Here is a 21,871-nt window from a genome sequence, read left to right as displayed (position 1 = left end):
CGCATTCCACTCAGGGAGTTATAATTCTTTTCTCATAAGACAGTGTTTGAACACTGTTCCTGTAAAATTGAAAAAGTGGTATTTTTCAGCACATTGAATACTATGGTGAAAAGTGAAATATCCTGAAATAAAATCCAGAACAAAGCGTTCCAAGAAACTGCTCTCTGACATGTGCATTCATTTCAGAGTATTAAAGCTTACACTACATTGAACAGTTTGAAAGCTTGGACTTTGAGGAATCTGTGAAGGGATATTAAGTGGCGCTCAGAGGCTTTTTGGTGAAAAAGGAAACGTATTCTGATGAAAACTGGAGAGAAGCTTTTGGAGCAACTGCTTTGTGATGTGTGTATTCATCTCATAGAGTTAAATCTTTCTTTGGATTGAGCAGTTTGACACAACTGTTTCTGTGGGAACTGAGAAAGGATATTTGGGAACACTCTTAAAAATATGCTGAAAAAGGAATAATCCCGGATAAAAACCAGAAGGAAACTTTCTGTGAAATGCTCTAAGTCAAGTGAAGTCCATTTGCACAGTTAAGATTCTGTTTTCATTGAACAGTATTCTAACACTGTTTTAGGATAGTCAGCTAAGGTATATCAGCTAAGGGACATTCAGGAGCGCATCGAGGCTTCCCATGAAAACTGAAATAACTTCAGATAGATACTGGAGAGAAGATTTCCAAGGAGATGCTTTGTGACGTGTGCATTGCACTCACAGAGTTACACCTTTCCTCTCATAGAGGATTGGGGAATCACATGTGGAGAAATCGCTACCTGGGGACATTTGGGAATAGATGGACAGGTATGGTGAAAAAAGAAGTATCCTCAGACAAAAACTGGAAAGATACTTTCTGTGAAACTGCTTTGTGATAGATATGTCTATTCATCTCACATAGATAAAGCTTTCTTTCAATATGAACAGTTTGGAAACTGTGTCACGGATGGATTCGCAAAGGGACATTTGGGAGCACATTCAGGCCTGTGCAGAAATACGAAATATCTCCACATAAAAACTGGAGAGAAGCTTGCTGAGAAACTGCTTTCTGATGTGTGCATTCCACTCAGGCAGTTATACCTCTTTTCTCATAAGGCAGTGTTTGAACACTGTTCCTGTAAAACTGAAAACGTAATATTTTGCAGCGCATGGAAGACTATGGCAAAAAGTGAAAGTTCCTGAAATAAAACCCAAAAGAAGCATTCCAAGAAACTACTCTCTGACGTGTACATTCATTTCCGAGAGTTAAATCTTACACTACTTTGCTCAGTTTGGAATCTCTGTCTTTGATGAATCTGTGAAGGGATATTATGTGGCGCCCAGAGGCTTCTGTTCAGAAACGAAACATCTTCTGATGGAAACAGGAGAGAAGCTTTCACAGCAACTGCTTTGTGATGTGTGTATTGCTCTCACAGAGATAAATCATTCTTTGGATTCAGTAGTTTGAAATCACTATTTCTGTGGAACCTGAGAAAGGATATTTGGGAACGCTCTTAAGAATATGCTGAAAAAGATATACCCTCCGATAAAAGCCGGAAGGAAACTTTCTGTGAAACTGCTCTAGGTCACGTGAAGGCCACTCACACAGTTAGGGTTCGATTTTCATTGAGCAGTATTCTAACACTGTTTTAAGTTTGTCAGCTAAGGGATACTCGGGAGCACTTTGAAGCTTACAGTGAAAACGGAAATATCTTCAGATAGATACTGGAGAGAAGATTTCCGAGGAGCTTCTTTGTGATGTGTGCATTCCACTCACAGAGTTATCCTGTTGTTCTCATAGAGAATTGGGGAATCCCGCTTGGAGAAAACACTACAATGGGACATTCGGGAGTATTTGGATGGGTATGGTTAAAAAAGGAAGAATCATCAGACAAATACTGGAGAGAAGCTTTCTGTGAAACTTCTTTGTGTAGATATGTTTATTCATCTCACATTGATAAAAGTTTCTTTTTGTTACACAATTTTTAAACTGCGTCATGGACGGATTCGTGAAGAAACATTTGGGAGCACATTCAGGTCTGAGGGGAAATAAAAATATCTTCAGATAAAAACTGGAAAGAAGCTTTCTGTGAAAGTGCTTTGTGATGTGTGCATTCCACTGAGGGACTTATACCTCTTTTCTCTTAAGGAAGTGTTTGGACACTGTTCCTGTAAAAGTGAAAAGGTGATATTTTGCAGCTCATTGAAGACTACGGGGAAATGTGAAATATCGTGATATAAAACCTAGAAAGAAGCATTTAAAGAAACTGCTCTCTGACGTGTGCATTCATTTCAGAGAGTCAAAATTAACACTACGTTGCCCAGTTTGGAAACACTGTCTTTGAGCAATCTGTGAAGGGATACTAAGTGGCGCCCAGAGGCTTGTGGTGAGAAAGCAAACTGGAGAGAAGCTTTTGGTGCAACTGCTTTGTGATGTGTATATTCATCGCACAGAGTTAAATCATTCGATGGTTTTAGCAGTTTGAAGTCAATGTTTCTGTGGAACCTGACAAAGGACATTTGGGAACACTCTTAAGAATAGGCTGAAAAAGTATTACCCTCCGATAATAATCAGAGGGAAACATTCTGTGAAACTGCTCTAGGTCACGTGAATTCCACTCACACTGTTAAGCTTCTGTTTTCATTGAGCAGTATTCTAACACTGTTTTATGTTAGTTATCTAAGGGATACTCGGGAGTGCTTTGAGGCTTATGTTGAAAACGGAAATATATTCAGATAGATACTGGAGAGATAATTTCCGAGGAGATGCTTTGTGACGTGTGCATTCCACTCACAGTGTTATACATTTCTTCTCATAGACGATTGCGGAATCCTCTTTGGAGGAAAAGCAACCATGGGACATTCAGGAGTATATGGACGGCTACGGTGAAAAAGCGAGTATCCACAGAAAAAAACTGGAAAGAAGCTTTCTGCGAAACTGCTTTGTGATAGATATGTCTATTCATCTCACATAGAGAAAACTTTCTTTATATTATGTGGTTTTGAGACTGCATCATGGATGAATTTGCAAAGGGACATTCAGGAGCACATTCAGGCCTGTGGGGAAATAGGAAATATCTCCAGATAAAAACTGGAGAGAAGTTTTCTGAGAAACTGCTTTGAGATATATGCATTCCACTCAGGGAGTTATATCTCTTTTCTCATAAGGCAGTGTTTGAGCACTGTTCCTGTAGAACTCAAAAGGTGATATTTTGCAGGGCATTGAAGATTATGCCAAAAAGTAAAATATCCGGAAATAAATCTCAGAAAGAAGCATTGCATGAAACTACTCTCTGAGCTTTGCTTTCACTTCAGAGAATTAAAACTCACACTACGTTGCCCAGTTTGCAAACTTTGTCTTTGAGGAATCTGCGAAGGGATATTAAGTGGCCCCCAGAGGCTTGTGGTGAGAAAGGAAATGTCTTCCGATGAAAACTGGAGAGAAGCTTTTGGAACAACTGCTTTGTGATGTGTATATTCATCTCACAGAGTTAAATCATTCTTTGGATTTAGCAGTTTGAAATCACTGTTTCTGAGGAACCTGACAAAGGACATTTGGGAATGCTGTTAAGAATATGCTGAAAAAGTAATACCCTCTGATAATAACCAAAAGGAAACTTTCTGTGAAACTGCTCTAGGTCACCTGAATTCCACTCGCACAATTAAGCTTCGGTTTTCACTGATCAGTATTCTAACACTGTTTTAGTTTAGTCATCTAAGGGATACTTAGGAGCGCTTTGAGGCGTACGGTGAAAATGGAAAAGTCTACAGAAACATACTGGAGAGAAGATTTCCGAAGAGCTTCTTTGTGACGTGTGCTGAGTTTTACTTTTCTTCCACTCACTGAGTTTTACTTTTCTTCCCATAGAGGAATGGGGAGTGCCGTTTGGAGAAAACGCGACCAGGGGACATTAGGGAGTATATGGCGGCTCTGGTGAGAAAGAAAGTATCCTCAGACAAAAACTGTAAAGAAGCTTTCTGTGAAACTTCTTTGTGATAGATATGTCTATTCATCTCACGTAGATAAAACTTTCTTTCTATTACGCAGTTGTGACACTGTGCCAAGGACGGATTCACGAAGGGACATTCGGCAGCACATTCAGGCCTGTGGGGAAAAAGGAGATATCTTCAGATAAAAACTGGAGAGAAGCTTTCTGAGAAACTGCTCTGTGATGTGTGCATTCCACTGAGGGAGATAAACCTCTCTTCTCAGAAGGCAGTGTTTGAACACTGTTCCTGTAAAACTGAAAAATGATATTTTGCAGTGCATTGAAGATTATGGCATAAAGTGAAATATATTGAAATGAATCCCAGAAAGAAGTGTTACAAGAAACTGCTCTCTGATGCTTGCATTCGTTTTCGAGTGTTAAATCTTACACTATGTTGCCCAGTTTGAAAACTCGGTCTTTCAGAAATCTGTGAACGATATTATGTTGTGCCCAGAGGCTTGTGGTAAGAAAGGAAATGTCTTCCGATGAAAACTGGAGAGAAGCTTTTGGCGCAACTGCTTTGTGATGTCTGTATACTTTTCCTAGAGTTAAATCATTCTTTGGATAGAGAAGTTTGAAATCAGTGTTTCTGTGTAACCTGAGAAACGACATTTGAGAATGCTCTTAAGAATATGCTGAAAAACTAATACCCTCTGATATAAACCAGAAGAAAACTTTCTGTGACACTGTTCTAGGTCACATGAATTCCACTCGCACAGTTAAACTTCTGTTTTCATTGAGCAGTATTCTAACTCTGTTTTATGTTAGTCATCTAAGGGATACTCGGGAGTGCTTTGAGGCTTATGGTGAAAACGGAAATATCTTCAGATATATACTGGAGAGAAGATTTCTGAGGAGCTGCTTTGTGACGTGTGCATTCCACTCACAGAGTTATACCTTTCTTCCCGTAGAGGATAGGGAAATCACGTTTTGTGAAAACGCTATCAGGGGACATTCTGGATTATATGGATGGCAATTGTGTAAAAGGAAGTATTCTCAGACAGAAAATGGAAAGAATTTTTCTCTGAATTGTTTTGTGATTGATTTGTCTAATTATCTCACAGAGATGAAACTTTCTTTCTATTACACACTTTTTAAACTCGTCATGGAGGGATTTGCGAAGGGACATTCAGGAACTTATTGAGGCCTGTGGGGAAGTAGGAGATATCTTCAGATAAAAACTGGAGAGAAGATCGCTGAGAAACTGTTTTGTGATGTGTGCATTCCACTCTGGATGTTATACCTCTTTTCTCATAAGGCAGTGTTTGAACACTGTTCCTTTAAAACTGAAAATATGTTATTTTGCAGTAGAGTGAAGACTGGCAAAAAGTGAAATATCCTGAAATTAAACCCAGAAAGAAGCGTTCCAAGAAACTGTTCTCTGACGTGTGCATTCATTGCAGAGAGTTAAAGCTTACACTACTTGCCCCGTTTGGAAACTCTCTCTTGGAAGAATCTTTGAAGGGATGTTAAGTGGCACCCAAAGACTTGCGGTGAGAAAGGAAATGTCTTCCGATGAAAACTGGAGAGAGTTTCGGAGAAACTGCTTTGTGTTGTGTGTATTCATCTCATAGAGTTAAATCATTCTTTGGATTCAGCAGTTTGAAATCACTGTTGCTGTGGAACCTGAGAAGGGACATTTGAGAACGCTCTTAAGAATATGCAGAGAAATAAATACCCTCTGATAGAAAAAAGAAGGAAACTTTCTGTGAATCTCCTCTACATCAAGTGAATTCCACTGGCACAGTTAAGCTTCTGTTTTCATTGAGTGGTATTCTTACACTGTTTTACGTTAGTCAGCTAATGGATACTCGGAAATGCTTTGAGGCCTATGGTATAAACGGAAATATCTTCAGACAGATACTGGAGAGATTTCCGAGGAGCTGCTTTGTGACGTGTGCATTCCACTCACCAAGTTACACTTTTCCTCTCTTAGAGGATTGGGGAATCCCGTTTGGATAAAACGCTACCAGGGGACATTCAGGAGTATACATATGGCTATGTTGAAAAAGAAAGTATCCTCAGACAAAAACTAGACAGAAGCTTTCTGTGAAACTACTTCGTGATAGATATGTCTATTCATATCACATATATAAAACTTTCTTTCTATTATGCAATATTGAATCTACATCATGGACTGATTCACGAAAGTACATTCAGCAGCACAGTCAGTCCTGTGGGGAAATATGAGATATCTTCAGATAAAAACTGGAGAGAAGCTTTCTGAGAAAATGCTTTGTGATGTGTGCATTTCGCTAAGGGAGTTATATTTCTTTTCTCAGAAGGCAGTGGTTGAACACTGTTCCTGTAAAACTGAAAAAGTGGTATTTTGCAGTGCATTGAAGACTATGGTGAAAAGTGAAATATCCGGAAATAAAACTCAGGAAGAAGAGTTCCAGGAATCTGCTCTCTGACGTGTGCATTCATTTCAGAGAGTTAAAGCTTACACTACGTTGAATAGTTTGCAAACTCTGTCTTTGAGGAATCTGGGAAGGGATACTAAGTGGCGTCCGGAGGCTTGTGGTGAAAAAGGAAATGTCTTCCATGAAAACTGTGGAGAAGCTTTCAGAGCAACGGCTTTCTGATGTTTGTATTCATCTCATAGAGTTAAATCATTCTTTAGATTGAGCACTTTGAAATCACTGTTTCTGTGGAATCTGAGAAAGGACATTTGGGAACGCTCTTAAGTATATGCAGAAAAAGAAATACCCTCTGATAAAAACTAGAAGGAAACTTTCTGTGAATCTGTTCTAGGTCAAGTGAAGTGCACTCGCACAGTTAAGCTTCGGTTTTCTTTGAGCTGTATTCTAACACTGTTTTTGTTTACTCTGTGAGGTGATATTCGGGAGTGTTTTGAGGCTTACGGTGAAAGAGGAAATATCTTCAGATAAAAACCGGAGAGAATATTTCTGAGGAGCTGCCTTGTGGCATGTGCATTCCACTCACAGAGTTATAATTTTCTTCCCATAGAGGATTGGGGAATCACGTTTGCAGAAAACACTACTGGGGGACATTCAGGAGTGTATGGATGGCTATGGTGGAAAAGGAAGTATCCTCAGACAAAAACTGGAAAGAAGCTTTCTGTGAAACTGCTTTGTGAGAGATATGTCTATTCATCTCCCATAGATAAATCTTTCTTTCTGTTATGCAGTTTTGAAACTGCATCATGGATGGATTCGCGAAGGGACTTTCGTTAGCACATTGAGGCCTGTGAGGAAAAAGGAGATATCTTCAGATAAAAACTGGAGAGAAGCTTTCTGAGAAACTGCTTTGTGATGTGTGCATTCAACTCAGCGGGTTGTACCTCATTTCTTATGAGGCAGTGTTTGAACACTATTCCTGTAAAACTGAAAAAGTGATACTTTGCAGCACATTGAAGACTATGGCAAAACTGAAATATCCGGAAATAAAACCCAGAAAGGAGCTTTCCAAGAAACTGCTCTCTGACGTGTGCATTCATTCAAGAGAGTTAAAGCTTACACTGCATTGCCCAGTTTGGAAACTCTGTCTTTGAGAAATCTGGGAAGGGATATAAAGTTGCGTCTGGAGGCTTGTGGTGAGAAAGGAAACATCTTCGGATGAAAACTGGAGAGAAGCTTTTGGAGTAACTGCTTTGAAATGTGTGTATTCTTCTCATAGAGTTAAACCATTCTTTGGATAGAGAAGTTTGAAATCACAGTTTCTGTGGTACTTGAGAAAGGTCAGTTGGGAACGCTCTGAAGAATATGCGAAAAAAGTAATACCCTCCGGCAAAAATCAGAAGGAAACATTCTGTGACACTGCTCTAGGTCACGTGAATACTACTGGCACAGTTAAGCTTCTGTTTTCATTGAACAGTTTTCTAGCACTCTTTATGTTAGTCAGCTAAGGGATACTCGGGAGCGCTTTGAGGCTTTCTGTGACTACAGAAACATCTTCAGGTAGATACTGGAGGGAAGATTTCCAAGGAGTTGCTTTGTGACGTGTGCATTCCACTCACAGAGTTATACCTTTCTTCTCATAGAGGATTGGGGAATCCCATTTTGAGAAAAAGCTACCAGGGGACATTCGGGAGTATATGGACGGCTATGGTGAAAAAGGAAATATCCTCAGACAAAAACTGGAAAGAAGTTTTCTGTGAAAATGCTTTGTGATAGATATTCCTATTCTTGTCACATAGATAAAACTTTCTTTCTATTGTGCAGTTTCGAAACTGCGTCATGGATGGATTCGTGAAGGGAAATTCAGGAGCACATTCAGGCCTGTGGGTAAAAGGAGATATCTTCAGATAAAAACTGGAGAGAAGCTTTCTGACAAACTGCTTTGTGATGTGTGCATTCCACTCAGGGAGTTGTACCTCTTTTCCCACAAGGGAGTATTAGATCACTGTTTCTGTGAAACTGAAAATGTGATATTTTTCAGCGCATTGAAGACTATGATGAAAAGGGAAATATCCGTAAATAAAACCCAGAAAGAAGCGTTTCAAGAAACTGCTCTCTGACGTGCGCATTCATTTCAGAGAGATAAAGTTGACAATTTGTTGACTAGTTTGGAAACTCTGTCTTTGAGAAATGTGTGAAGGGATGTTAAGTGGTGCCTGGAGGCTTGTGAAGAGATAGGAAACGTCTCCGATGAAAACTGGAGAGAAACTTTTGCAGCAACTGCTTTGTGATGGGTGTTTTCACCTCATAGACTTTAATCATTCTTTGGATTGAGCAGTTTGAAATCACTCTTCCTCTGGATCCTGAGAAAGGACATTTGGAAACGCTCTAGAGAATATGTTGAAAAAGAAATATTCTCCAATAAAAACCATAAGGAAACATTCTGAGAAACTGCTCTTGGTCAAGTGAATTCCAGTCGCCCAGTTAAGCCTCTGTTTTCATTGAGCAGTATTCTAACACTGTTTTAGGTTAGTCAGCCAAGAGACACTCGGGAGGGCTTTGAGGCTTACGATGAAAACGGAAATATCATCAGATGGATACTGGAGAGAAGAATTCCCAGCAGCTGCTTTGTGACGTGTACATTCCACACATAGTTATACCTCTTTTCTTATAATGCAGTGTTTGAACACTGTTCCTGTGAAACTGAAAAAGTGATTCTTTGCAGTGCATTGAAGACTATGGCGAAAAGTGAAATATCCTCAAATAAAACCCAGAAAGAAGCATACCAAGAAACTGCTCTCTGACGTGTGCATTCATTTCAGAGAGTTAAAGCTTAGACTATGTAGCCCAGTATGGAAACTCTGTCTTTGAGGAATGTGTGAAGGGATATTAAGTGGACTCGTAGGCTTGTGGTGAGAAAGGGAATGTCTTCCGATGAAAACTGGAGAGAAGCTTTTGGAGCAGCTGCTTTGCGATGAGTGTATTCATCTCATAGAGTTAAATCATTCTTTGGATTGAACAGTTTGAAATCAGTGTTTCTGTGGATCCTGAGAAAGGACATTTGGGAATGCTCTTAAGAATATGCTGAAAAAGTAATGCCCTCGGATAGAAACCAGGAGGAAACTTTCCGTGAAAGTGCTTTAGGTCACGTGAATTCCACTCGCAGAGGTAAGCTTCTGTTTACATTGAGCAGTATTCTAACACTGCTTTAGGTTAGTCAGTCAAGGGATACTCGGGAGCACTTTGAGGCTTCCAGTGAAAACAGAAACATCTGCAGAGCGATACTGAGGAGAAGATTTCCGAGGAGCTACTTTGTGACATGTGCATTCCACTCACAGAGTTATACTTTTCTTCTCACAGAGGATTGGGGAATCCCGTTTGGAAAAAACGCTACCAGGGGACATTCTGGAGTATATGGAGGGCTAGGATGAAAAAGGAATTATCCTCATACAAAAACTGGAAAAAAGCTTTCTGTGAAACTGCTTAGTGATAGATGTCTATTCTTCTCACATAGATAAAACTTTCTTTCTATTATGCAGTTTTGAAACTTCATCATGGACGGATTCACGAAGGGACATTCGGGAGCACATTGTGTCCTGTGTGAAAATAGGAGATGTCTTCAGATAAAAACTGGAGAGAAGCTTTCTGAGATACTGCTTTGTGATGTTTGCATTCCACTCTGGGGGTTATAACTCTTTTCTCATAAGGCAGTGTTTGAACACTGTTCCTGTAAAACTGAAAAAGAGAGGTTTGTAGCGTGTTGAAAACTGTGATGAAAAGTGAAGTATCCTGTAATAAAACCCAGAAAGAAGCATTCCAAGAAACTGCTCTCTGAGGTTTGCATTAATTTTAGAGAATTAAAGCTTACACTACGTTGCCCAGTTTGGAAATTCTGTCTTTGAGGAATCTTTGAAGGGATATTAAGTGTCGCTCAGAGGCTTGTGGTGAGAAATTAAACGTCTTCTATTGAAAATAACAAAGAAGCTTTCGGAGCAATTGCTTTGTGATGTGTGTATTCATCTCATACAGATAATTCATCCTTAGTGTTGAACCGTTCGAAATCACTATTTCTGTGAGACCTGAGAAAGGACATTAGAGAACGCTCTTAAAGTGTGCTGAGAAAGAAATACCCACCAATAGAAACCAGAAGGAAAATTTCTCTGAATCTGCTTTAGGTCACGTGAAGTCCAGTCTCACAGTTGAGCTTCAGTTTTCATTGAGCAGTATTCTATCACTGTTTTAGGTTCTTCAGCTAAGGGATACTCGGGAGTGCTTTGAGACTTACAGTGAAAACGGAAATATCTTCAGTTAGATACTGGAGAGAAGATTTTCCAGGAGCTGCTTTGTGACATGTGCACTCCACTCACAGAGTTATACTTTCTTTTTCATAGAGGATTGCGGAATCCCGTTTGGAAAAACATTACCGGGGGACATTCAGAAGTATATGGTCAGCTACTGTGAAAAAGGAAATATCCGCAGAAAAAAACTGGAAAGAAACTTTCTGTGAAACTGCTTTGTGATAGACATGTCTATTCCTCTCACATAGATAAAACTTTCTTTCTATTATGCAGTTTTGAAACTGCGTCATGGATGGATTTGCAAAGGGACATTCAGGAGCACATTCAGGCCTGTAGGGAAATAGGAGATATCTTCAGATAAAAACTGGAGAGAAGCTTTCGGAGAATCGGCTTCATGATGCGTGCATTCCACTATGGGACTTATACCTCTTTTCTCAAAAGGCAGTGATTGAACACTGTTCCTGTAAAACTGAAAAAGGTATATTTTGCAGCACATTGAAGACTATCCCGAAAAGTGAAATATCCTGAAATAAAAACCACAAAGAAGCATTCCAAGAAACTGCTCTCTCACGTCTGCATTCATTTCAGAAAGCTAAAGCTAACACTACGTTGAACAGTTTGGAAACTCTTTCTTTGAGGAATCTGTGAAGGGATTTAAGTGGCGCCCGGAGGCTTGCTATGAGAAAGGAAACGTCTTCTGATGAAAACTGGAGAGAAGCTTTCGGAGCAACTGCTTTGTGATGTGTGTATTCATCACATAGAGGTAAATCATTCTTTGGAATGAGTAGTTTGAAATCACTGTTTCTGTGGAACCTGAGAAAGTACAATTGGGAACGCTCCTAAGAACATGCTGAAAAGGAAATACCCTCTGATAATAACCAGAAGGAAACTTTCCCTGAAACTGCTCTAGGTCACGTGAAGTCCACTCGTAGAGTTAAGCTTCTGTTTTCATTGAGCAGTATTCTAACACTGTTTTAGGCATTCATGAGTATATGGATGGCTATGGTAGAAAAGGAAGTATCCTCAGACAAAAACTAGAAAGAAACTTTCTGTGAAACTGCTTTGTGATAGATATGTCTATGCATCTCACATAGATAAAACTTTCTTCTATTATGCAATTTTGAAGCTGCGTCATGGATGGATTAGCGAAGGGACATTCGGAAGCACATTCAGGCCTGTGGGGAAATAGGACATAACTCCAGATAAAATCTATAGAGGAGCATTCTAAGAAACTGCGTTGTGATGTTTGCTTTCCACTGAGGGAGTTATACCTGTTTTCTCATAAGGCAGTGTGTGAACACGGTTCCTGTAAAACTAAAAAAATGATATTTTGCAGGATCTTGAAGACTATGGCGAAAAGTGAAATATTCGGAAATAAAACCCTGAAAGAAGCTTTCCAAGGACCTGCTATATGACGTGTGCATTCATTTCAGAGTGTTAAAGCTTGCACTACATTGCCCAGTAGGAAACTCTGTCTTTGAGGAATCTGTGAAGGGATATTAAGTGGCGCCTGAAGGCTTGTGGTGAGAAAGGAAACGTCTTCCGATGAAAACTGGAAAGAAACTTTCGGAGCAACTGCTTTTTGATGTGTATATTCATCTCACAGGCTTAAATCCTTCTTCAGATTGAGCAGTTTGAAATCACTATTTCTGTGGAATCTGAGAAAGGGCATTTGGGAACGCTCTTAAGAATATGCTGAAAAAGATATACCCTGCAATAAAAAGCAGAAGGAAACTTTCTGTGAAACTAATCTAGGTCACGTGATTTCCACTCACAGAGTTAAGCATCTGTTTTTGTTGACCAGTATTCTAACACTGTTTTAGGTTAGTCAGTTAAGGGATACTCTGGAGCACTTTGAGGCCTATGGTCAAAATGCAAATATCTTCAGATAGATACTGAAGAGAAGGTTTCTGAGGAGCTTCTTTGTGACGTGTGTATTACAGTCACGGAGTTATACTTTTCTTCTCATAGAGAATTGGGGAATCCCATTTGGAGAAAACACTACAAGGGGACTTTCGGGAGTATTTGGATGGCTATGGTGAAAAAGGAAGGATCCTCAGACAAATATTAGGGAGAAGCTTTCTGTGAAACTGCTTTGTGATAGATATGTTTATTCATCTCACATTGATAAAACTTTCTTTTTATTACGCAATTTTTAACCTGCCTCATGGACAAATTCATGAAGGGACATTCGGGAGCTCATTCAGGCCTGTGGGGAAATAGAAATACCTTCAGATAAAAACTGGAGAGAAGCTTTCTGTGAAAGTGTTTTGTGATGTGTGCATTCCACTGAGGGAACTATGCCTCTGGTCTCATAAGGCAGTGTTTGAACACTGTTCCTGTAAAACTGAAAATGTGATATATTGCAGCTCATTGAAGACTATGGGGAAAAGTGAAATATCCTGAAATAAAACCCAGAAAGCAGCATTCCAAGAAATTTCTCTCTGACGTGTGCATTCATTACAGAGAGTCAAAATTTACACTATGTTGCCCAATTTGGAAACTTTGTCTTTGAGGAATCTGTGAAGGGATACTAAGTAGCGCCCGGAAGCTTGTGGTGAGAAAGGAAACATCTTCCAATGAAAACTGGAGAGAAGCTTTTGGAGCAACTGCTTTGTGATGTCTATATTCATCTCACAGAGTTTAATCATTCTTTGGTTTTAGCAGTTTGAAATCACTCTTTCTGTGGAATCTGACAAAGGACATTGGGAACGCTCTTAAGAATATGCAGAAAAAGTAATACCCTCCGATAATAATCAGAAGGAAACTTTCTGTGAAACTGCTTTAGGTCTCGTGGATTCCACTCGTACAGTTAAGTTTCTGTTTTCATTGAGCAGTATTCTAACACTGGTTTATGTTAGTTAGCTAAGAGATACTCAGGAGTGCTTTGAGGCTTACGGTGAAAACGGAAATATCTTCAGATAGATACTGGAGAGATGATTTCTGAGGAGTTGCTTTGTGACGTGTGCATTCCACTCACAGCGTTATAGTTTTCTTCTCATAAAGAATGTGGAATCCTCTTTGGAGAAAAAGCAACCATGGGATATTTGGGAGTGTGTGGACGGCTATGGTGAAAAAGCAAGTATCCACAGACAAAAACTGGAAGGAAACTTTCTCTGAAACTGCTTTGTGATAGATATGTCTATTCATCTCACATAGATAAAACTTTCTATCTATTACACGATTTTGAAACAGAATCATGGACGAATTCTTGAAGGGATATTCGGGAGCACAATAAGGCCAGGGGGAAATAGGAAATATCTCCAGATAAAAACTGGAGAGAAGCTTTCTGAGAAACTGTTTTATTATGTGTGCATTCTAATCAGGGTGTTATACCTCTTGTCCCATAAGGCAGTGTTTGAGAACTGTTCCTGTAAAACTGAAAAGGTGATATTTTGCAGCGCATTGAAGACTATGGCGAAACGTGAAATATCTGCAAATAAAACTCAGAAAGAAGCGTTCCATGAAACTACTCTCTGACGTTTGCATTCATTTCAGAGAGTTAAATCTTACACTACATTGCCCAGTTTGGAAACTCTGTCTTTGAGGAATCTGAGAAGGGATATTAAGTGGTACCCGGAGGCTTGTTGTGAGAAAGGAAACGTCTTCCTGTGAAAGCTGGAGAGAAGCTTTCAGAATAACTGTTTGGTGATGTGTGTATTCATCTCATAGAGTTAAATCATTCTTTGGATAGAGCAGTTTTAAATCACTGTTTGTGGAACCTGAAAAAGGACATTTGGGAACGCTCTTAAGAATATGCTGAAAAAGAAAAACCCTCCGATAAAAACCAGAAATAAATTTTCTGTGAAACTGCTGTAGGTCACGTGAATTCCACTCGCACAGGTAAGCTTCTCTTTTCATTGAGCAGTATTCTAACACTGCTTTAAGTTAGTCAGCTAAGGGATACTTGGGACTGCTTTGAAGCTTATGGTGAAAACGGAAATATCTTCAGGTAGATACTGGAGAGAAGATAATAGAGGAGCTGCTTTCTGACGTGTGCATTACACTCACAAAGTTATACTTTTCCTCTGTTAGAGGATTGTGGAACCCCGTTTGGATAAAACACTATCAGGGTCATTTGGAAGTATATGGACAGCTATGGTGAAAAAGGAAGTTTCCTCAGACAAAAATTGGAGAGAAGCTTTCTGTGAAACTGCTTCATGATACATATGTCTATTCAGCTCACATAGATAAAACTTTATATTACACAGTTTTGAAACTGCATCATGGACAAATTCGTGAAGGGACATTCGGGAACACATTCAAGTCTGTGGGGAAATAAGAAGGATCTCCAGATACAACCTGGAGAGAAGCTTTCTGAGAAACTGCCTTGTTGTGTGTGCATTCCACTCAGCGAGTTACACCTCTTTTCTCATAAGACAGTGTTTGAATACGCTTCCTGTAAAACTGAAAAAGTGATATTTTGCAGCGCAGTGAGGATTAGGGCGAAAAGTGACATATCCGGAAATAAAAACAAGAAAGAATCATTGAAGAAACTGCTCTCTGTCATGTGCATTCATTTCAGAGAGTTAAAGCTTACATTACGTTGCCCAGTTTCGAAACTCTTTCTTTGAGGAATCTGTGAAGGGATACTAAGTGGTGCCCGGAGGCTTGTGGTGAGAAAGGAAACGTCTTCTGATGAAAACTGGAGAGAAGCTTTTGGAGCAACTACTTTGTGATGTGTATAATCATCTCACAGAGTTAAATCATTCTTTGGATTTAGCAGTTTGAAATCAGTGTTTCTGTGGAAACTGACAAAGGACATTTGGGAACGTTCTTAAGAATATGCTGAAAAAGTAATAACCTCCGATAAAAACCAGGAGGAAACATTCTGTGAAACTGCTCTAGGTCACGTGAAGGCCACTCGCACAGTTAAGCTTCTGTTTTCATTAAGCAGTATTCTAACACTGTTTTAGGTTAGTCAGTTAAGGGGTACTCAGGAGTGCTTTGAGGCTTACGGTGAAAACGGAAATATCTTCAGATAGAGAATGGAGAAAAGATTTCTGAGGAGCTTCTTTGTAACGTGTGCATTCCACTCACAGAGTTATACTTTTCTTCTCACAAGGATTTGGGAATCCCATTTGGAGAAATCACTACCAGGGGACATTTGGGAGTAGATGGACGGCTATGGTGAAAAAGGAAGTATCCTCAAACAAAAAGTGGAAAAAAGCTTTCTGTAAAATTGCTTTGTGATAGATATGTCTATTCTTCTCACATAGATAAAATTTTCTTTCTATTATGCAGTTTTGAAACTGTGTCATGGACGGATTCACGTAGGGATATTTGGGAGAATATTCTGGCCTGTGGGGAAATAGGTGATGTCTTCAGATAAAAACTGGATTGAAGCTTTCTGAGAAACTGCTTTGTGATGTCTGCATTACACTCTGGTGGTTATAACTCTTTTCTCATAAGGCAGTGTTTGAACACTGTTCCTTTAAAGCTGAAAAAGTGATGTTTTGTAGCCTGTTGAAGACTGAAGCGAAAAGTGAAATGTCCTGAAATAAAATCCAGAAAGAAGCAAACCAAGAAACTGCTCTCTGACATGTGCATTAATTTTAGAGAGTTAAAGCTTACACTACATTGCCCAGTTTGGAAACACTGTCTTTGAGGAACCTTTGAAGGGATATTAAGTGGCGCCCGGAGGCTTGTGGTGAGAAAGGAAACGTCTTTCAATAAAAACTGGAGAGTCCTTTGGAGCCACTGCTTTGTGATGTGTGTATTCATCTCATAGAGTTAAATAATTCTTTGGATTTAGCAGTTTGAAGCCACTGTTTCGTTGGATCATGAGAAGGGACATTAGAGATCGCTCTTAAGAATATGCTGAGAATGAAATCGCATCAGCTAGAAACCAGAAGAAAACTTTCTCTGAATCTGCTCTAGGTCACGTAAATTTTACTCACAGAGTTAAACTTCTGTTTTCCTTGAGCAGTATTCTAACACTGTTTTAAGTTAGTCAGCTAAGCTATAATCGGTAGCGCTTTGAGACTTACGGTGAAAATGGAAATATCTTCAGAGAGATACTGGAGAGAAGATTTCCAAGTAGCTGCTTTGTGACATGTGCACTCCACTCACAGAGTTATACTTTTATTCTTAAAGAGGATTGGGGAATCTCGTTTGGAAAAAATGCTACTGGGGGACATTCGGGAGTATATGGATGGCTACAATGAAGAAGGAAATATCCTCAGAACAAAAGAGGAAAGAAGCTTTCTGTGAACCTGCTTTGTGATAGACATGTCTATTTGCCTCACATAGATAAAACTTTCTTTCTACTACGCAGTTTTGAAACTGTCATGGATGGATTCTCAAAGGGACATTCGCGAGCACATTCAGGACTGTGGGGAAATAGGAAATATCTTCAGTTAAAAACTGCAGTGAATCTTTCTGAGAAAATGCTTTGGGTTGTGTGCATTCCACTCAGGGAGTTATACCTCTTTTGTCATGTGACAGCATTTGAACACAGTTCCTGTCAAACTGAATAAGTGATATTTTACAGCGCGTTGAAGACTATGGCGAAAAGTTAAAGATCTTGAAATAAAACACAGAAAGATACATTCCAAGAAACAACTCTCTGAAGTGTGCATTCATTTCAGTGGGTCAAATCTTACACTACGTTGCCCAGTTTGGAAACTCGGTCTTTGAGGAATCTGTGAAGGGATATTAAGTGGCGCCCGGTAGCTTCTGGTGAGAAAGGAAACGTCTTCCGATGAAAACTCTAGAGAAGCTTTCAGAGCAACTGCATTGTGTTGTGTGTATTCATCTCATAGAGTTAAATCATTCTTTGGATGGAGCAGTTTGAAATCACTGTTTCTGTGGAAACTCAGAGAGGACATTTGGGAATGCTCTTAAGAATATGCTGAAAAAGTAATACCCTCCAATAAAAACCAGAAGGAAACTTTCTGTGAAACTGCTCTACTTCAAGTGAAGTCCACTCGCACAGTTAAGCTTCTGTTTTCATTGAGTTTTAGGTTGGTTAGCTGAGGGATAATCGGGGGCGTTTTGAGGTTTATGGTGAAAACGGGAATATCTTCAGATAGATACTGGATAGAAGATTTCTGAGGAGCTGTTTTGTGACATTTGCATTCCACTCACAGAGTTATACCTTTATTCTCATAGAGGAGTAGGGAATTCCGTTTGGAGAATACATTACCAGGGGACATTCGGGAGTATATGGATGGCTATGGTGAGAAAGGAAGTATCCTCTGACAAAAACTGGAGAGAAGGTTTCTGTGAAACTGCTTTGTGTTAGATATGTCTATTCATCACACCTTGCTGAAACTTTCTTTCATTACGCAGATTTGAAACTGTGTCATGAATGGATTCACGAGGGGACATTCAAAGGCACATTCAGGCCTCTGAGGAAAATGGAAATATCTTCTGATAAATACTGGAGAGAAGCTTTCTGAGAAACGGCTATGTGATGTGTGCATTCCACTCAGGGAGATATACTTCTTTTTTCATAAGGCAGTGTTTGAACACTGTTTCTGTAAAACTGAAAAAGTGATAATTTGCAGCACATGGAAGACTATGGCAAAAAATCAAATATCCTGCAATAAAACCCAGAAAGAAGCTCTCTGACGTCTGCATTCATTTCAGAGAGTTAAAGCTTACACTACTTTGCCACGTTTGGAAACTCTATCTTTGAGTATACTGTGAAGGGATATTTAGTGGAACCCGGAGGATTGTGGTGAGAAACAAAACATCTTCCATGACAACTGGAGAGAAGCTTTCGGAGCAACTTCTTTCTGATGTGTGTATTTATCTCATAGAGTTAAATAATTCTTTGGATTGAGCAGTTTGAAATCACTGTTTCTGTGGAACCTGAGAAAGGACATTTGGGAATGCTCTTAAGAATATGCTGAAAAAGTAATACCCTCCGATGAAAGCCAGAAGGAAAATTTTTGTGAAACTGCTCTAGGTCACGTGAAGTCCACTCACAGAGTTCAGTTTTTGCCAATATTTGGCAATATTGTAACACTGTTTTAGGTTAGTCAGCTAAGGAATACTCGGGAGAGCTTTGAGGATTTAGGTGAAAATGAAAGTATCTTCAGATTGATGCTGGAGAGAAAATTTCCGAGGAGCTGTTTTGTGACATTTGCATTCCACTCACAGAGTTATACCTTTCTTCTCATAGAAGATTGGGGAATCCCGTTTGGAGTAAACGCTACCAGGGGACATTCCTTACAATATGGATGGCTATGGTGAAAGAGGAAGTATTCTCAGACAAAAACTCTAAAGAAACTTTCTGTGAAACTGCTTTGTGATAGATATGACAACTTATCTTACACATATACAACGTCCTTTCTATTACACAGTGTTGAAACTGCATCATGGACGGATTCGTGAAGGGACATTTGGGAACACATTGATGCCTGGGGGGAAATATGTGATATCTCCAGATAAAAACTGGAGAGAAGCTTTCTCTGAAACTGCTCGATGATGTGTGCATTCCACTCAGGGAGTTATACCACTTTTCTCATAAGGCAGTGTTTGAACACTATTCCTGTAAAATTGAAAAGGTGATATTTTGCAGCACTTTGAAGACTATGACAAAAAGTGAAGTATCCTGAAATAAAACCAGAAAGTAGCTTTGCAAGAAACTGCTCTCTAACCTGTGCAATCTTTTCAGAGAGTTAAAGCTTACACTACATTGCCCAGTTTGGAAGGGATATTTAGTAGCACCCATAGGCTTGTGGTGAGAAAGGAAACGTCTTCAGATGAAAACTGGAGAGTAGCTTTCAGAGCAACTACTTTGTGATGCATGTATTCATCTCATAGATTTAAATCATTCTGTGAATTGAGCAGTTTGAAATCACTATTTCTCTGGAACCTGAGAAAGGATATTTGGGAACACTCTTAAGAATATGCTGAAAAAGATCTACCTCCAATAAAAATTAGAAGGAAACTTTCTGTGAAACTGCTCTAGGTCACAGGAATTCCACTTGCACAATTAAGCTTCGGCTTTCATTAAGCAGTATTCTAACACTGTTTTTGTTTAGTCTGCAAAGTGATATTCGGGAGTGCTTTGAGGAATATGGTGTAAAAGGAAATATCTTCAGATAAAAACTGGAGAGAAGTTTTCCGAGGAGATGCTATATGATGTGTGCATTCCACTCACAGAGTTATATTTTTCTTCTCATAGAGGATTGGGGAATGCCTTTTACAATTAACGCTACCAGGGGATGATTAGGATTATATGCACGGCTATGGTGAAAAAGGAACAATCCTCAGACACAAACTGGAAAGAATCTTTCTGGGAAACTACTTTGTGATAAATATGTCTATTCATTTCACATCAATAAAACTTCCTATCTATTACACAGTTTTTAAACTCCGTCATGGATGGATTCATGAAGTGACATTCAGGAGCACATTCAGGCCTGTGGTAAAAAGGGAGAAATCTTCAGATAAAAACTGGAGAGAAGCTTTCTGAGAAACTGCTTTGTGATATGTGAATTCCACTCAGGGAGATATGCCTCCTTTCTCATAAGGCAGTGTTTGAACACTGTTCCTGTAAAACTGAAAAAGTGATATTTTGCAGCTCATTGAAGAATATGGCGAAAAGTGAAATAACCTGAAATGAAACCCAGGAAGAAACATTCGAAGAAACTGCACATGACGTGTGCATTCATTTCAGAGAGTTAAAGCTTACACTACATTGACCAGTTCGAAATCTCTGTCTTTAAGGAATCTGTGAAGGGATATTAAGTGGCACCCAGAATCTTGTGGTGAGAAAGGAAATGTCATCTGATGAAAACTGGAAGAAGATATTGGAGCAACTGCTTTGTGAAGTGTGTATTAATCTCATAGAGTTAAATGATTTTCTTTGCATTGAACAGTTTGAAATCACTGTTTCTGTGGAACATGAGAAAGGACATTTGGGAATGCTCTTAAGAATATGCTGAAAAAGAAATACATTCTGATAAAAACCAGAAGGAAACTTTCTGTGAAACTGTTCTAGGTAATGCGAAGTCTACTCGCACAGTTAAGCTTCTGTTTTCATTGAGCAGTATTCTAACATTGTTTTAGGTTTGTCAGCTAAGGGATACTCGGGAGCGCTTTGAGGCTTATGGTGAAAATGGAAATCTCTTCTGATAGATAGTGGAGAGAAGATGTCTGAGGAGCTTCTTTGTGATGTGTGCATTCCACTCACAGAGTTATAGTTTCCTTCTCATAGAGAAATGGGGAATCCCATTTGGAGAAAACACTACAAAGGGACTTTCGGGAGTATTTGGATGGCTATGTTGAAAAAAGAAGTATCCTCAGAAAAAAACTGGAGAGAAGCTTTCTGTGAAACTGTTTTGTGATAGATATGTTTATTCATGTCACATTGATAAACCTTTATTTGTATTATGCAATTTTGAAACTGCGTCATGGACAGATTCACAAAGGGACATTCGGGAGCACATTCAGGCCTGTGGGGAAATAGGAAATATCTTCAGATAAAAACTGGAGAGAAGCTTTCTGTGAAAGTGCTTTGTGATGTGTGCATTCCACTGAGGGAATTATACCTCTTTTCTCATAAGGCAGTGTTTGAACACTGTTCCTGTAAAACTGAAAAAATGGTATTTTGCATCTCATTGAAGACTATGTCTAAAAGTGAAATATCCTGAAATAAAACTGAAAAAGAAGCATTCCCAGAAAGTGCTCTCTGACATATGTATTCATTTCAGAGAGTCAAAATTTACACTACATTGCCCAGTTAAGCTTCTGTTTTCATTTAACAGTATTCTAACATTGTTTTAGATTAGTCAGCTAAGGGATAATCAGGAGCGCTTTGAGGCTTATGGTGAAAACGGAAATATCTTGAGATAGATACTGGAGAGAAGATTTCCAAGGAGCTGTTTTGTGACGTGTGCATTCCATTCACCGAATTATACTTTTCTTCTCATAGACGATTGGGGAATCCCGTTTGGAAAAAAACGCTACCAGGGAACTTTTGATTGTATGTGGACGGCTATGGTGAAAAAGGAAGTATCCTCAGACATAAACTGGAGGAAAGCTTTTGTGAAAGCGCTTTGTGATAGATATGTCTATTCTTCTCACATAGATAAAACATTCTTTCTATTATGCAGTTTTGAAAATGCATCATTGACGGATTCAGAAGGGGATATTGGGAGCACATTCTGGCCTGTGAGGGATAGGAGATGTCTTCTGATAAAAAGTGGAGAGAAGCTTTCTGAGAAACTGCTTTGTGATATCTGCATTCCACTCTGGGGGTTGTAACTCTTTTCTCATAAGGCAGTGTTTGAAC

The sequence above is a fragment of the Theropithecus gelada genome, chromosome 15 (genome assembly GCF_003255815.1).
Source record: "Theropithecus gelada isolate Dixy chromosome 15, Tgel_1.0, whole genome shotgun sequence".
NCBI lineage: Eukaryota > Metazoa > Chordata > Mammalia > Primates > Cercopithecidae > Theropithecus > Theropithecus gelada.
This window is presented reverse-complemented; position numbering follows the sequence as displayed.